This window comes from Dromaius novaehollandiae, chromosome Z (assembly GCF_036370855.1).
Source record: "Dromaius novaehollandiae isolate bDroNov1 chromosome Z, bDroNov1.hap1, whole genome shotgun sequence".
Classification (NCBI taxonomy): domain Eukaryota; kingdom Metazoa; phylum Chordata; class Aves; order Casuariiformes; family Dromaiidae; genus Dromaius; species Dromaius novaehollandiae.
The window spans coordinates 137753-155040 of record NC_088132.1 but is presented as its reverse complement, the minus strand read 5'-3'; the positions used below and the strand labels follow the sequence as shown (position 1 = coordinate 155040).

The following is a 17288-nucleotide window of genomic DNA, read 5'->3' as shown; positions in this document are numbered from 1 at the left end:
CCTCAGGTCTGTGTCATCGTATGCCACAAGCAGGTGCTCCCTGACCTGGCCCACAGCCACCTGGAGATCACCACGCTGCCAACCTTCATGTGACCACAGCAAGAAGGTGAGCCAAGGCCCACTGAGCTTGGGGGCCACCTGGCACCCCTTCCCCACCACTGCTGAGAAAGTCTCCTGCAGGCAGCCCTGGGGGAGAGGAACATTGGAGGGGCAGCTCCTGCCAGTCCTGAGCTTGGCCATGGGTGTTCCCAGCCCCATAGCCCAGCATGCACTGGGAGCACAGGCAGGAGAGCCTAGATGGAGCGTGTAAAGTCCCGGCAGATGCCAGGAGGGCACCCAAAGAGACAGCATGCTGCAAAGGGCTGGAGCATCATGTGTGCCGTAAGAGTCGGCAAAGCAGATGGGGCAGCCGTTGAGCCCCAGCCCTTCCTGGGCAGCCCCAGCTGCTGCTCCTGTTCAGCACAAATAGGCTCCCACAAGGTTTGTTCTGGGGAGCACTCTGGTAAGAAGTGCTGTGCTGGGAGAGGAACAGCCCTTCTCTAAGTCCACTAACACTGATGGGAACTAAGCCTCCCACTGCTACCAAAAAGCAGGCCTGCAGCCCCAAGGGATGCTTTTTTTGACAAAGATCACAACTCCAGGAATTGATAGCAGGAACAAGCTTTGTAACCTGCACAAGGCCCTTGCCTTTAGCCCCGGAAGACAAGCAAGCACCACCAGAAGACAAAGCACCCGCCAGGGCCATCACAGAATCCAAGAACAGTTGAGGATGGAAGAAACCTCTGGAAAGCTTCTAGTCCAACCTCCCTGCTTCAGCAGGGTCACCGAGAGCACATTGCCCAGGATGTTGTCTAGACGGCTTCTGAGTACCTCAAGGATGGAGACACCACAACCTCTCTGGACGGCCTCTTTGAAGGCTCAGTCACCCGTTCAGTAAAGAATTTTTTTCCTGATGTTCAGGCGGAACTTCCTGTGTTTCTGTGCCCACTGCCTCTCATCCTGCCCCTGGGTACCACTGAGAAGAGTCTGGCCTCATCCTCTTCACAGCCTCCCTTCAGATAGTTCAATTCCTCTAAAATCTGATGTCAGTGGGCTATTTGGTGTCTTACTGCCGTTGAGAAGCCTCTCTCTTTCCAAACTATTCCCGTTCCAAATACCAGTCCCAAAGCCTATTTGGAGTCCATATCGATATTAGCAGTCTTATTTGTGGCTATAATACATGCTCGGGTTAAGGCTATCAATTCTGCTGCCTGAGCCCCAAATCGTCCTCGAGGGGATCCAGCTTCCAGTCCTATATGTTGCATAGCTACTGCATACCCTGCAGCCCTTTGACCCTTTTCATAGGATGATGATCTATCACAGAACAAGAGTAAATCCAGATTGCGCAGGGGCTCTTCTTTCAGAGTAGGTGGAATGGTTGGCCTCAAGTCTGTCACTTCCAGACAACTGTGAATTACTTTTTCTTTGGGTTGCAGTCTTTCTGGTAGCAAAGTAGCTGGGTTTAGCATATCACACTGTTCTAAAACCACATTTGGTTCAGCGCAGAAAACTAGCTCAGACCAATGCAACCATTAGTGGGTAACTAATGAGTGACCCTGCTGGGTCAGGACAATTTTCACTGCATGAGGCACCATTACAGTTAAAGGGTGTCCTGAAACACTATTCCTCACCTTCTGAATCATTGTAGCCATTGCCACTACAGTCCTAGAGCATGCAGTCATTCCTTGAACTACCAGATCCAGCTGCGCTGAAGAATAAGCTATCACACACCAGCCCTGGGCAGTTTTCCCAACTAGAACATTGCTTGCGATTCCCTTTCGTTCATTCTAATATAACACAAAGGACTTTCCATAGTCCAGTAATGCTAAAGAGGGAGCTTTCAGAACTGCCTGCTTTAACTCTTTAAATGCTTTTTCCACCTCTGGAGTCCACACCACTAAATCTGGTTCACTATCTTTAGTTAACTGTGTTAATGCCTTTGCTTTTTTCACTAAACCTAGTGAATAGTGAAACCTAATACCTATTAAATCCTAATGTACCTGAAAAGGCCCTAACCTGCCTTTTCATCTGAGGGACTGGTATTTCTTGGATTGCTTGTATTCACTCTGATGATATCAATCTCTCTCCTGAGAGAGGACTAAATTATCCTTCCCAAATAATTAGTTTGTTGCTGGTTGTAGAGAACCGGTACTAAGTGCGGTTTTGTCTCGACATTGCTGCCGCTGCTGCAGAGCCGCCGCTGCCAAGGCGCATTGGGCAAGGCCACACCGGCGCCCCGGGGAGCCGTCTGCGAGGTGAAAAACCTCTTGCACCTGCACAGGGGAAAAAGGGCGTGAAAAGGGCAGAAGGTCGTCTCTAGGGGAACAGCATGCCTGGCACGAACCGCACGTACTCATTTGCCATCTGCGCATGAGCAGGAGACCCCCCCCCCCCGATGCCCCCAGCCCATTTCTGGAAGGTTCCGGAAGGGCGGACTGCGCATGACCGCTAATCTGCATGGGGAGTGAGGAAGCACCTCCCAGAGGCGGGGCAAGAACCTATAAAAACTGCAGACTGGGTGAAGGGGGTGGGGCTTGTTTGTGACGAGTGAAGGACTGGAGTGGAGTCAGCAGAACATCACTGGACTCAGAGCGGCGGGTGAAGAGGACTCACCTACCACCAGACAGGAGCCCCCCCCTTTACCCCCCCCCCCCCCCCACTGCTGAGACTCCCAAAGGAAGAGGACCAAGGGGACGCCGCTGGATCCACGGGTGGTGATCTCTTTTCCCCTCTCTCTCTCTTTTCCCCTTTTTCTCTCTTTTTCCCTCCTTTTTGTTGACACGGGACTTGTCTACCTAGTTGATCCTATTTGACCACATGCCTTAACTTTGTGTTACTAAATCTTAAAACTGGTTGGCTGGTGTCGTTTCACCTTAATTCAGTCCAAGGGCATCATGAACTTTGTCGTTGGTCCCAAGAGGAGGGAGGTTGTCCTGAACGACTCCTTTTGGGCCGCGACACTGGTACAACTGCATTTTGGCAAGAGAGACTTTATGTCCCTTTTCTGTTAGAGCACACAACAATATTTTAGTATCCAGCCCAAAAAAAAAAAAAAATCACAATCAGTACTCACAATCAACAAGTCATCTACATATTGTATCAATTTAGTGTTTTTTGACAGTGTAATCATTTGTAAATCTCTTTTCAATATTTCCTACAATATGCACATCAATTTGGGTCCAACCGTCCCCTACCCATTCCTGCTCCTCGGGTCCCTCTTCCCTTTTGACCTCATCCTCTCACATTTATTCCCCTTCTTTTAACCTTTGGAATTCCTCCCAGTGCTGGTGCCAACATACTCACTTCCTCCCACTTTCGTCTTTCCTTCTCCTTCCTTCCTTTTTCTGACCGTCCATCACATATGTAAGTTGCTAACGATAGTATCTTCTGTAAATTCTCTCCTGCCATCCTGGAGCATGTTTTCTGAAATACTTCTAGATATCTGGTGCCGCTTGCTGGACAAATATGCTCGCTGCCAGCCTTTCACTAAAATTTTCCACAGACATCCCTCCATAGCGTAATAGGACTTGCCACAAGCAATTCAAAAAAATCACTTGGATGTTCCTCAGACTTTTGCCTTACTTCCTGAAGCCTTTCCCATTTTACCTTCCTTACTGAACCCCCCCATGACTCGTGCTGACGCGGTTTTAGTACCTCCCTAGTGAGTATGGACACCACAAGGACTGTCAGGTGAAATCACCCTGGGCCAGCTGTGTTGAATGTGGTTCTGGCACTCACCAGATTGGAAGCCCCCTGGGTCCCATATCTGGGTCCCCAAACTGCTAAAATGCTCTCTTCTCTTTTGTTCATTCACAGGCACCGGTAATGAGCAGCAGGAGTCGGATTTCTAAGTTTTTAAAGTTTTATTGCCAGCTATAAGGTGCCTCTTGGCTGGAAGCACAGGAAGGACCCTGAGCAATATTTTTGTTACACCTTTTAAAGTGATAGTAAATTGTTCTATATTCAAGACTTTCGTTTACATAACCAGCCAGAACTATCTAGGATTCTTAGTTCTACCAGTTCCCTTGCTATGTTATAGTATGAGATAGTTTCATGCCAGCCTTAGATGGTGCATCTTGTAATTATTCATTAGCTGATTTTGCACCTTTCCTGGTGCTACCTTTGAGCCACTTTCGTACTGCTGGCTGGATTAGACTGGTTTCTTCGCAGTTCCTCAACTTTGTACAAAAAGCATGGTTAAGGCAAGGTCATGCAAGATGTTCTGCTTGTAGGGCGCATGACCTTGCATGTTCTTTCTCTCCAAAACTAGAGTAGAGTAGGAAATTTCCCTAACAAGTGCTACCCTGCTAAAAAGGCTCACCCACCAACCAGGGATCACAGAGAAGAGCTCTAGGCATGCCAGTCTTACCTTTGCATGTCTAATGCTGCCCCAGAACAAGCGCCCCTCTTGGCTTCCTCCCCTCCCGAAACTTATACCAGGCCTACTCACAGCCTACTAACAGCAGTGCCACCGTGTTAAAACGGCTCCCCTAACAACAGTGTCTCATGGCAATGTCTCAAGGCACGGCAATCTTGCCTTTGCATGCTGTTGCAGAACAACCAATACCTTGCAGTTCTGGACTGTGTGGGTTTCTTGTGGCACGAGGGAGGGGAGGAGATTTATTGCACAACTTGTTTCAAAGATCAAAATTTACTGCACAAGTTACAACGGTACAAAGCAACACTTCTTATTAACAGAAACTTAGCTCAACTAGAGTATTTATTTTCTAATTACACTAACAGTAGCTACTTAGTAAACAGACAAAGCTAGCTAATTTATACTAACTGTAACTACCCAAACAAATGAACGAGGCAAAACAATTCTAACTGATCTTATCCACACGTTGCCTCAGCAGCCAATGTACACTCAATCCCAGGGAAGTAACTGTGGGAGGGCATCCCTGTCCCAAGGGGATCTGCAAGTTGGCAGGCTCCCTGTCACCCACAGAGAGCCAAAGAGGGCCTTTGGGGTCAACCTATTTCTACCCTTCAGGGGAAGGTGGAGTCACTAGGCCAGTTGCAGTTCTCTTCACACAGTCCCAGTCCCTAGCTTTTGGCTACTGCAGGGTTCGACTCTCCTCCATCACTGTTATGATGATTGCACCCACAGTCATGGGGTGTGCAGGGGGTGGCCAGACACCCCCAATGGCAGGCTAGCTGCCTTGAGCACTCTTCAGCACTGAAGAAAGGAGTTTGCAAATGACCGCTTTACTCTTTCAGTGGTGGTCCCAAGGAGAGATCCCATAGCTGGGGTAAGGAGGAGTAAATTGCAGTCTGCAATGATTAACACCCCCCCAGCTGTGAAAGCAGGTGTTCTCTCTCAAGGTCCTGATGAGGAGGAGATAGTCCAGACCACCATAATTAACACTGCCCCAGCAGTGAGAGGAGGCTGTTTCTCAGGGTCCTGGTGCCCAAGCAGGTGTTATCTCAGAGTCTTGACATCCTCCCTTTCAGAGTGTGAAGTACAGGAATGCAGACTGCTTGTAACTGGCACCAGATGGCAGGTGGGGGGGGGGGAGCATCCCCCCCCCCCCCCCCCGGAACTTTCTCAAGTTTGCCTGAAGTAAAATGGGTGCAAAAAATCCACTTTCAGTACCCTCTTTAAGTTTTGACCATCAATTGGCCTTACAAACTCTTTGATAGTCTTCCAGTTCCTCACATGGCTGAGAAAATACTCATCAGTTCTCATGCTGTCTGCAAATTGTTTTCCTCAAACTATTTTTCTTTTCAGGCCTGAGGTATTGTGCTTTAAAGTGAAAGTTTGTGGCCACTTCTGTTTTCTGCCTCTGAGCATAACTTCCACTTTTTGAGGGCTACCTTAATCCCCCCCCATCAGAATAATTATTTTGGATCTCTTCTTAGCCTTTCCTAATCGGTAATAATGTATGATCTCCGACGCAATGTCTTCAAATGTTCTCCCTGCAACTTGAAAATATTTTTATTTTTATAGCTGCCCCATTAGTTTCTCTTTACCTTAGGCTTTACTTAGGAATACAAAGATTTTAGATCTTTACTTCTACAGTATGCATCACCCCAAACTAGGCCCTTTTTCACACTTGTTGGCTTTTCTGTAATTCTTAGGTTCAACTCTCTTGTATCTTTTCTTTTTTTGCAATTGTAAATGTCAGCAGACTGATTGCATGTTGCTTATGAGGAAGGCCATGCCTCCTCTCTAGGTTCCTTCTGTTTTACATGTTTCTATAGTTCCTAGTGATTTGGAATTCCTCTTTCTTGCACCATTTTCTCAGCCATGCATGGTCACTCCGCACCTCTGGTCCTCTGTGTGGTAGTGAGAAGAGCCTCTGTGTGCAAGTGAGAATGAGAGAGAGAAGTGTCTGAAGTGCAAAATTAAGAGACCAACTTCAGGAAGGCTCAATTAGTGCAACCCCCAGGTAGTTACCTGGCAATGGTATTTGCGGAAACAGGAAGACAGAAGATAGAAGCAGGCTTAAAGCCTTGTGGAATTAAGGCTCCTTCTCATCAGTTCCAACTTGGAGCAATTTTAGGAGGATGTAATTTCCTCCAGCAGTGTTAACATGGCTTTGCCAGTAGCAGCAGACCATGGTGGAAATGACTGGAAGGAAGTCGGGAACGGAGCTGGAACAAGGAATGTGACGCTGCTTTCACTAACCGGGAGTAAGTGGCTGTAACACTTCCTGCCCTCAAATTCCCAGGACAAGGCAAGCCTTTTTCAGCAGTGCTTTTCACCTGCTGACTCCATGGGAGCAGCACTGTTAGAAAACGTCGGTAAGGGAAAGTGGGTGCCAGCAGCATCATCCTTTGGGGCCAGAACAAAAATTCTCCAGCTGTGAGAAAGACTGTTCAGCAGCAGTCTAGGTTGTAACCATCTTGGAGACTTTTACCTTTGATAGCACAGAGGTAATTCAATCTGCTCAATCCCCCCTAAAGTAGTAACGTCAGGGAAACAAATAGACAGCAGATTATCATCTATCCAAGTGGCACAATGGGTGCTAATCTTAAAGAGCCGGGGGGGGGGGGGGGGGGGTTACTGTGCAAGTGTTACAAGCAGTGGATCTTGTGCGTGTCTGAATTGACTGAGGTGCAGAGCACGGTTGTGCCAAAAATGTGGATGCAGAGGGTTTCCAAAAGATTAATCGCTATCAGCTAAAGATTAATCGCTATCAGCTGCTTAGTCTAACTTCCCTGTCACGGCAAGCCCGACTGTCGTCATGGCTTCCAAAACAGGGGTTGGGGCAAGCGGTATTTGTGGCTTGCGTATTCTCATTTACCTTGCTTGTGTGCATATACTGAATAACCAGTGAGGCCTAAAATAGGAATTTTTGTGGCTAGATGGATAAGCTGTGACCCCACCTGTCTTTTCTGTGCTTTGCTGCTTAATGTCATAACAGTGACTTGGGACCCCAGAATAAAAACTGCTAGAGTGCTTAAGGGAGGATCTGCATTTGCCCAGGTTAGGGAACCATCCTTAAAGCTTTGGTGGGGAGAAAAAGCTCCAAAAGGAGAGTCTGCCAGTGACTCTGGTGGTTTGATTCATTTGCAGGCTGCTGTTCTGAGGGCCAGCAACTCAAAGAGGAGCAGCTCAGCCCATTTTGTTGCTTTCAGTGATCCTGTTTTGAGGAAGCATGTAAGTACAGAAGGGGTCTGGGAGGGTTTTCAAACAAGACAGGAAAGAGCAAGGAAGATTTGAGAGCAGAGAGAAACCAGGTGCCATGGGTACTGAAGTTGTTAAGGGCTGAGGGCATTTGGGGTTAAGCATCTGAAAGGGGCTAATGCACAAGGAGTAGTAAAATACCATGACTGAACACAAGGTTCCTCCCCCGTCTGGGCCTGTGCATGCACGCTGGCTCTTGCAGACGCAGACACCCCGGAGCTGTAGGGAAACAGGTAAGCAGGCCCAGAAGCGGACTTTGGGCACAGCAGTGTGCAGAGACCTCTTTGTGCTTGGCAGGCGAGTGGGGCTGGAGCGTGGCAAGTGCTGTTCTGGGCTGTCCAGATCCATCCAGTTCCACTCCCTGTCCCTCTGTCCAGCGCGCCATCCTTCTCTTTCTTTCCCCATGGCTCTGTCCGGTGCCGATCCCTTTGTTTAGCTACTCATTCCTCTGCCAGCTCCCCATCCCTCTTGTACTCTTTCCATCCCTCTGTCAGTATTTATGTCCCTCTAACTGGCTCCCTATCACTCTATCCAGCTTTTCAGCATCCTCTTCCTCTCCCTATCCCGCTACCTGCCTGCTGTCCTTCTGTCCAGCTCCCCATCCGTCTGCCACTCTCATCTGTCTCTCTGTACTTCTCTTTGCCTTCCTGGCCCTCTGCCCGCCTCTCCAGCCCTCTCTCTCTAGTTCCATCCCTCTGTTCAGCTCCTCATCCATCTGTTTGCCTCCCTGTCCCTCTTTTCCCCTGTTCTATCCCATCTCTCTGCCTGAATTCCCCTCCCTCTTTTTCTCTCTCTACCCTTCTGGCCAGCTAGTCATCATTTTCATTCTCTTTCCATCACTCTGACCGGCTCCCTGTCCCTCTTTTCCAGTCCCTCTTCTTCTGTTTGATTCTCTTCCCTTCTCTTTTGCTCCCTGTCCCTCTGCCTGCCTCCCCTTCCCTCCTTGCCCCTCTTTATTCTTCTGCCCACCTCCCCTTCCCTCTTTTGCTCTCTTCTGCTCCCCAGTCCTCTGTGCAGCCCCCCATCCATCTGTGTGGCCTTCTAGCCCTCTCCTTCTAGTCCTTCTAGTCCAGCACCCTGACCCTGGGGCCAGGTTTCTGTCCTTCTCTTTCTTTCTCCATCCCTCTGCCAAGCTCTCTACCCCTCTTTTCTTCTGTTCTGCTCCCTGTCCCTGTGTCCAGCTGAAGGTCTGTCATTTCTGTGTGTTTTGTCTAGTGTGGCAGGTGCCAAGAGGTGGTTGGTGCTCAGCAGAGAGAATGATCAGCAGCACCCAGAGGGTGCCATCGGTCTGCCTGGTTCGGGTCACATCAGACACCGCTGCAGTGACTCTGCCTGCAGAGGCACAGGGCTGTGGCTGTGCAGTGGGGGAAGCACGAATGGGCCAGAGATGCTGTGGGGTATGTAGTAGACAGCAAAGAGGCTCCTGGGGAAGGTGTCGTGGAGGCAGAGAGCAGCAGAGGCTCCAAGTACTCGGGTGTTAGGACAGGTGCCTGCGGTAGGGCGGTCTGGAGCTGCTGCTGTTGTCGACTGCTTCTCGTCAGTGCAGTCTGCAGTTACCACATCTTGTCCGCCTGTGTGCAGACGGGGCTGCCACGCGGTGCAGCTTGAGTCATGATCACAACGCCAGCATCGAGCCCACTTTTCTGTCAGGTCTGCCTTGATGCAAACTGGTGTCTTCCCTACATCTCCAGCTCAACCCATGTTGTTGATCTAGTGCTTCCCAAGGGGCTGTGCTGTGCTGTCAACACCCCCACTGCCCTCCCCACTGTCGCTTGCTGATGAAGAATGCTTGGAGTTTATCTTAGCAAGTGCGATCATTTACATAGCTTCTGGCTCATTTCTTTCCTTGGAACTCCTTGCTTTTTGCTGCTCTGGCCCCCTCCAAACAATTTCTGCTTCTAGTATTATTAATGTTGGGCCACACACCTTCCAGGTGGCTTCTTTCTTTGAAGCCCAGGGGTTCCAGTATTGTTTGTGCTTTGAGAGTAAAGGTCCTTCACAACTGATGTCTTAAGTACGCAACTGCCTTACCTGGACTTTTTGCTTTCACAAGTTATGGTTTCTTTCAGGAGCCAGCTACAAAAGTAACTTTGCTATAGCAGAGAAATGGGGTTACATGTGTACAAGCAACAGCACCATAGTACACAGCGAAAGCATAACCTACAGTACCAGTAGCACGAGTCGGTTTCCCATCAGCTCCATCTCTCCGGAGTATGGAGCTTTTGGAGGCCTTAGTTTCTATCCTGCCTTGGCTGGGCAGTGCTTTCTGAGAGTGTCCGTCAGAGGCAGAGTTTCCCTGCAGAGGACCATCTAGCGAAGGCTGGAGGTGGCCGGGTGCCTGAGTGAGCCTGACTGTCCGTGAGAGCCGCTCTGACACCTTTGTGATGAAATGGTACCAGAGAGGGTGACTGAAGCAGCACGGAGGGTCGGTCACAACTGTGGGAACAATCACAGGCCTTGGACTAGGGAGCAGTTCTAGCAGGAGGGCTGTGCAGTTGCCCGGCCTCTCAGTAACTGCTCTGACCTCTTTGCAGGTGCCAAAGCCCAGCTGGGCAGTCAAAGGAGCCTGGTCACAGCTGGGAGCTCTGCAGAGATGCGCGGCCGGCCGTGGAGGATGAGCTCTGACTTGCAGTGTGGACACAGCTAAGTCCTGGGCTGCATCGTATGTGAGCGGGGCTGGGAGGTGTGAGGCAGTTGTCCCCTGGGTGTGGTCACTGGCGTCGCTGGCTGTGGCTGTTTGCCCACGGAGCTGAGAGGACCAAACATACTAATTGCCTGACCCGGAGATGAATTAGTGCTTGCAGGCTTTCAGGTAGGTGCAGTGGAAGTGCAGCTTAGTGCAGTCCTGTGGAGTGATTCTTGCACATGCTCACATTTGAATGGTGGCTAAAAAACAAGCCTATAAACAGCAACTGTAACACGATCCTGGTGTGTGTCTTCCTGTTCTGCTATGCTTCTAAAAGAAGGGGAAACTTCCTAAGCTGCGGGAAAAACTCCTTGGCTTCTCTTTACTGTTTTCATGCTCATGAGTGCTTTGGTGTTTCTTGCTTAAAGCCGAGGGTTTGGGATTTTTCACTTAAGGTTTATTGTTTAGTTTGTTGTTGAGGGTCTCTCACTCAGAAGTTATGGGTTATTACTTTATTTTGTGGGGCTCAGCCTTTATCAGTCAAGGGTTACGGTTTGCTCATTTAGCGATCAGGGCACAGAACTTAAAATCCAACCCCATCCGTAAATTTTAAAGCTTTGGCAACCACTGGGGTTCTAAGACTTGCAGTTTGTCACTTAACATTCAGGCTTATGACTTGCTGATAAAGGAAAAGGGCTAAATCCTTAGATAATAAACTGTAAGCCCCGAAGGCTAAGCAGCAGGCTGTGAACCCTTCTTTGGGCTTGGTAACCTTCCCCCTGTACCCAGCATTCAGCTCTGCACTGACCTGAGTGCTGGATTGCATATGGCGCTGGCCTATCACAGAGACTGGCAATGTGATGGGTGAGCTGAGAGCTGTGGAAGTGTCTTGCAGGGCAGAAGTGCAGACAGGTGGGATCAGGCATTTTCCTCTCAACTCTCAGAGCTGAATCCTATCCCTGAAGGAAAAAGCAGAGGAGTAGGCTGTCAGCTACTCAGACACCTGCCATGTCAAGGGCAGCAGCAGGAGCTGACCCTTCCCTGACAAACAGATGGATGCTGGTGTGGTGATGACTCTTCAGGTATCACAGGTAAGGGAAAGCATGCTGGCACCAAGCTCCATGGCAGACTTGCTTTCAGGTGTTGTTTCTGCACAGTAAAACAATAAACAGTTGCTTTATTCTTTGTGCTCATGTCTGTCGTTCCTGAAGATGATGCCTGGGGAGGAGCTCACACATTGTGTCCAGGGCTGGGAGCTGGTCCCTGAGTTCCTTGTACTTTGGAGTCCCTGTGGTTCCCAGGGAGCCCAGTGCTGTTCACAGAGCTGTGGGGAATTTTCCTTGCATTGCCTGGACCCTCGTGGCTCTTGGGGGTTTCCCATCATTGTGGGGGCAGCCAGAGCCCCTCCAGGGCTGCATGAGGTCCCCAGACTGCTCCTGGATTTGCTTTTGGCACTCCCCAGTGTCGCTTGTGTGTCTGGGGCCAGGGCCTATGTACCTGGAGCTGGGAGACAGTGTTTCCATGGGGATGGGGGGAGCCTGCAGGCACCATGCTGTCAGCTGCATTGAACTGTGACATGCCTTATGGCTTCTTTGGTGTGCACCAAGGCCCTTCATTTGTATTTTGGCTTGCCCCCAGGGCCTTTCCTTTGCGTTTTGATGCCCCCAGAGTCACTGTGTTTGCTCTATCATTGCCTTTTTCTACTTTTGTTGCACCCAGAGCTCTCGATTTGTTCTCTTGTCCTCTGCCTACTCCCCTTTCCTCTCTCTACACCCCAGGGCTTTCCCTTCAGCTTTCAGCAAGCTGCTCTCAGGAGTGGGGGTGCCTCTGCTGCCCTGGCAGCCCCAGCTGTCCCTGAAGGGGCTGATGGCCATGCCCCCTCCCCAGTTTCTGATGGGCTGCAGCTGTGGGCCCTGGGGCTGGGATGAATGCCAGGGGGAGCTGGTGGGGGTGGGATGAGCCCCAGGTGGGGCTGGTGGCCATGGCAGGGGGTGGGCACCCACCGGAGCTGGGGCTGCAGTTGGGGGAAGCTCGTGCGGGGGCCAGCCTGTGACAACGGAGCCATGGCCGAGCACTGCCTGCTGGGACCGGCACAGCAGCTGCCCCCCAGAAGAGGTGAGCGGGGCCCGGGGGCGCCACACTCGGGGCTGCGGGTTCTGCATGTGCCGGGGGTCCGGGCGGATGGGAGCGTCCTGGGTGATGCGGCACAACCGGGGAGCGCCAGGGGAAACAGCACTAGGGCTGGAGGTGGCGGTGCGCCGGGGCGGTGGGGGCCGAGGACGTGGTGGGGGGAGGAAGGGGGTGCGGCGGGGCTATGGTGCGGTTTACTGCGCGGAGTAGCGCCGGGCGGGGGGCGTGTCGGGGAGAGGGAGGAGGAATCGCAGGGGAAGCCCCAGGGAGAGTCGCGGGGGGGCAGCGGCAGTGTCGGAGCTGAGCCGGGGCCAGTCGCGGGGGTGTCGGGGGAGCCTCGGGCCGGTGCTGGGGCTCGCGGGGCCGCGCTCGGGGCTCTGCGGCGGTTTCCGGGGGGACTGGGGAGGATGGCGGGGGGGGACGGGAAGGAAGAGGGGCGGGACGGAACGGAATCTCCACGGCGTCAAACCTCACCGAGCGCTGCGGCCCCCAGCATGCCGGGAGCAGCAGTCTTCCGGCACTGGGCTTCCGGGCGGCCATGTTGTTTTGCGCGGCATGCCGGGAGCGGTAGTCTTCTCAGACTGGGCTACTGGGTGACGATGGCGGGCGGGCGGCAGGTCTCTGCCAGCGGGGTTCCCACCAGCCGGCCGCGTCGTGCTCTGTGGCAGGCCAGGAGCTGCAGTTCCAGGTGCCGGTGCCTCCTCAGCCCTGCAGCAGTGAACTGCTGTGTCTGTGTCTTACCGGACATGTGCCGCTCATGCAAGAGTCCCTATAGGTCATTGGGGACAGTGGAATTTCCCTGGTTTTCCCTGGTACAGGGCAGGAAGCATTTTCCATCTCTGCTGTGACCAGGCAGGGTTGTCCCCAGGGGCTGGGGCTGTCCCTCTTGGAAATGGGGAGGGCAGGGAGAATAGGAGGGACGCTGTGGGTGTTGTCCGAAAAGTGGATTTGTTGCCCGGTGTGCAATAAGCCAATAATTACACACTGAGGAGAGACATTTGCTTATTTATTTCAGAGTTGCGCAAGCCTGGGTGCTCAGTGGTTTCCCACAGATCAAGCACCTCAGCTTTTCAAGTAGCATTTATACAAACAAATTGCCGGGTTTGCAACTTTCCCTTTTACACTGATTTGTTAGTGATTTACATACAACTATAATTTTGCTTACACACCATTTTACTCCTACGCATGCTCAGGGGAGGGGTCTTCACCTGGGCACTGGTCTTTTTGACCTATGGGCGTGATTTTTTGTATTATAATGAGGACAGTTCAGTTAGGGATACCTGGACCTCCAATTCTTTTCCCAAATTGGCAATACATACCTAGAAATAAAACATTTTGATTTAATGTTTCTTTTAGGGCTTTAGCAGTTCTAGGATGCCTTTGATTAAAGACTGCTTCTTTTCAGAACATAGAGATAGAAGTTATCCTAATCTGCCTAGTTTAAACAGTATGAACATTCTTTCTGAGCTTCTCAGGGTTGTCTTGTAACAGGGTGGCCCCACGTGGGGGAGTAGCAAGGGAAGAGGCCAGGGTGCAGAGGGCTATTGAACGTGCCCCTTCCCTGGGGAGCAGGGTTGGGGGGAAAGGAAGAGGTTTGGGGCTGGCTGGGGCTGGTGGCAGGAGTGGGGCAGCGCTGCCCTGGTCCCCCCCCTCCCCCGCCCCCCCCTCCGAGTGGGAGGGAGCTGGGACTAGGTCCTGCAGGAGCTGGTGGCGGAGCAAGGAGTTTTGTGCTATCTGGGTCCCTGGGATGGCTGTCAAAAGGGGGACGCTTTCAGCACAGATGATGGGAGTGTGTGTGCCCATGGCGGGGGTTGTCAGGAGAAGTCTCTTTGCACGGCAAATTCCCCAAAGGCGTGAGAGCCAAGCCCGGCACCCAGGCAGGACAGTGCCGGGAGAGTTCCCACGCCTGCTCTCGAAGCAGGCAGAGCAAAGCTGTTGTGTTGCATGAGGCTGGGGCCGGGCAGAGCCCCAGCATGGCTGGGCCTCGAGGAGTGTCTCTAGTGCCATTCCGGGCATGCTAGGCTTGGCTGAAATTCTGCCGTGGCTCCAGGTATAGCACAGGGCAGTGCCAGTGTGAGGAAGGAGAGGGAGAAGTGCTCACGTCCCACCTGAGCCCTCTCCCCCTCCCTTTCAGGCTGCAGCACACCAAGCGTCCCAGACAAGAGCCCCACGCGGGCAGCAGGCAGCCAACAGCACCTGCCCTGGCTTCTGCCCTTTCTGCCGTGACACCCGGCACCCTCCGTCCAGCCCAGCTCAGCCTTGTCCCTCCCAGCGCAGCCCAGGCAGGATGCTCTGCAATGACCAGAGCAGCCATCCGGATCCTGCTCTCACTGCAGCCCCCTGCACTGGAGGCCAGTGAAACCGGCAAGCAAAGCCACAGGCACACTCCCTAACCCTGATTCTTTCGCTGCTTCTCTCGAGGGTGGCACTGGGTGCTGCGCTGCAGCAGCTGGCTCTGCCAGGGCTGCCTCCCCCGGTCAGGGCAGGTTCCCTGGAGGCTCCTAGGTCAGCACAGCCCATGCGTGCGGGCTGGGCCAGGTCAGGAGAGGAGGGCTTCCCCAAATCCCTGTCTCGGTTCGTCACCTCTTTCCTTTTGCTGGTTCTCAGCAGCTGTCAGCAGGGTATTCGTACTGCTTTGTTTTCCCTGTGGTTATGAGCTGGGAGCAGTCTAGAGCGTGGGCTGGTGACGGGGCCCTCTGTGTGCCAAAGGAAAGGCTGGGGGAAATGAAGGGTCGCCTTAGTCCCTTAGCCTTAGCCTTAGCCTTAGCACAGCCGGCACTGCAGAAGTTTTAGCAGCGACTCCGTGAGATGGCCTGGACCTGCACCCAGCCCCACTTTGCCCCTGGGCACCTGAGGACTTGGCAGACACGGAAGAGCAGCCTCCTCTGCAGTGCCCCTGCCAGGGGAAGAAGCTTTTCTAGCTATGCCCGTCCAGCGTGTGCAGCAGACACTGGCTGCCAGGCACCGAGGAGGTGCGTAAAGCAGCAAATAGAGAGCAGCCCAAGAGCTCTTTGAGCAGTCGGCAGCCTATCCCCAATCACTGGCTTGGCCTTTCCCTCCGCTGAGGGCCTCCCGTGTGCCTTTTGCTGTGCCCCAGGGGCCTCTGCAACACTTCTGGTGCAGAGAGGGGCCCTCTGGGCAAGGCATGGTGTGGGCTGGGTTCTCCGTGTGCCTTTTGGTGCAACCTCAAGGGGCCTCCAAGTTCATTTGTTGCCTCCCAAGAGCCTTCGAGTGCCTTGTGGTGAGTCCCGGGAGCCTTTGATTGCCTTGCTGTGCACGCCAGAGGCTTTTGAGAGCCTTTTGGTGCATCCCTGGGTGCTCCCTGTGCCCTTGGCATCTCTCAGGCCCTTGCCGTGTTGTTTGTCCCACCGTAGATTGCTCTGGATGCCTTTCAGTGCCTCTCAGATCCCTCAGGGTGCTTTCTGGCATGGCCCCATCCCTCTCGGGATGCATTTCAGTGCACCCCAGAGCCTTCTGTGTGCCTTTGGTGAGCCCCGTGGTCCTTCCACTTGCTTCTTTCATGACCCAGGGGCCTGAGTGAGCCCTCTGGGGATTGAAGAGCTACATACGGTATCAGGGAGATGCTTGACAGTGTTCCCCAGGGGGAAAAGCTGTCTCTGTACAGCCAGACAAAAAGCTGCCAGCAAACCGGACACGCTTTCTTTCCCCTGCGCTCCCCAAGTGGGTGGGAAGCTGCCGCTGTCCTTCTCCCCGTGGCTCCTTCCCTTTGCTCTCAGCCCGCCTCCTGCGGGCACCTGCCCAGGGAGCCTCTGGGCAACGTTTTGTCTGGGAGAGTTTCTAGATGGGCTGTTTTGATGAAAGGTGGCTGCAGGGCCCAGGAAGAGGGTTTTACTGCTCTGATGCTGCTCTGAAGGTGCGCAAGGCACCTGTCCTGTGTTTCAGCAGGGCGGTTAGCAATCCAAGCTAGCAAGCAGAAATGGGCTCCATGCACTGTCCCAGCCCTGGCCTGCTCCCTCGGCAGATGCCTTCCCTCCAGCACAGCAAGATCCTGCCCCAGGGATCTCAGTGCTGAGGTTGCGAGAAGGAGCTGAGTGCCTTCGTGGGCCCCCCCCCCCCATTCCCTGCCCCCTAGGAGTCTTCCAAGCAGATCCCTGAAGAGGCCAAAGTCTGCTCTCCTGCAGGCCAGGCTTGTAATGCTGCTTTTTGCCCCGCTCCTTCCTCTCAAGATCCTGCGCGCCACCATCACCTCCTGGTCACTGCAGCCAAGGCTGCCCATGACCTGCCCATCCCTGACCAGCCCTTGCTTCTTTGCAAGCAGGAGGTCCAGCAGAGCCCCTGTCCTCCATCACCACTCTCAGGAACTTGTCCTCAATGCTCTCCAGGAACCTCCTGGATTGCTTGGGCCCTGCTGCGTTGTCCCTCCAGCAGATACCAGGCTGATTCAAGAGGAGTGCCCCAAGAGGACCAGGGGCACTGCTACTCGTAGCTGTCTGTAGATGGCCTCATCTACCTCACCTGCTTGGCTAGGGGACCTACAGCAAACTCCCACAACAATGTCACCCATGCTGGTGTGCCCCTGTGTCCTTACCCATCAGCTCCCAGTCAGACCACCACCCACCCCCAGGCAGAGCTCCATGCGTTCCTGCTGCTGCCTCCCACGCAGGGCGGCTGCCCCTCCTCGCCTTCCCCGCCGGGCCTCCCTAAAGAGCCTGTATCCATCCATCCATCCACTGCACCACTCCATGCGTGCGGGCTCTCCCACCACGTCTCTGTGATCCCAGCGAGACCACAGCCCTGCAGCTGCACACAGATCTCAAATTCCTCCCATTTCTTCCCCTTGCTGCAGGCATGAGTGTACAGGCACTTCACAGAGACACCCAAGGGTGCTGATCTCACAGA

General features: G+C 53.0%; 1 long non-coding RNA gene across 2 annotated transcripts; it reads left to right on the top strand.

Annotated features, from left to right (window-relative positions):
- Positions 1 to 2703: 2703 nt before the first annotated feature.
- Positions 2704 to 11485, top strand: LOC135324783 (uncharacterized). Of its 2 annotated transcripts, XR_010386040.1 has the most exons (3): positions 2704 to 2750; positions 7562 to 7645; positions 10207 to 11485. It is a non-coding gene; the product is annotated as an uncharacterized LOC135324783 (long non-coding RNA). The 2 variants fall into 2 exon arrangements; XR_010386039.1 differs by lacking the exon at positions 2704 to 2750 and having other exon boundaries at positions 7028 to 7645.
- The last annotated feature ends 5803 nt before the right edge of the window (positions 11486 to 17288 follow it).